The sequence below is a fragment of the Populus euphratica genome, unplaced genomic scaffold (assembly GCF_000495115.2).
Source record: "Populus euphratica unplaced genomic scaffold, PopEup_1.0 scaffold145.1, whole genome shotgun sequence".
In the NCBI taxonomy this organism is placed as follows: Eukaryota; Viridiplantae; Streptophyta; class Magnoliopsida; order Malpighiales; family Salicaceae; genus Populus; species Populus euphratica.
The window spans coordinates 422,661-423,025 of NW_011500001.1; positions in this window are offsets into that span (position 1 = coordinate 422,661).

Sequence of the window (365 nt, forward strand, 5' to 3'; positions counted from 1 at the left end):
AATTTTTGATTTGGTTGCTCGTATGATAGTCACTGAAAACTTACATGATTGTTAACTTTAAGACTCGTGAGATTAGTCATAATGTGCATAAACTGGTCTAAATATCTACATTAATCTAAAAAAATAATATTTAATTTGTGATAAGATTATTAAAAATTAAAATATTTATAGAATTCATAATGAAATATTAAAGGCAAAAAAGAAGAAAATAAAGATAAAACCTTGGTTAATGAATTTCTCAACCGTTGATGAATTCCTTCTCTTATGTCCAAAGTTATCAACGATGGAAAACCTTCTTTTTTTTATTAGCTTTGATTGTGTTCTCTTCCTTGCTCTTCTCTTTCATTGATTTAAAATTTTATTTT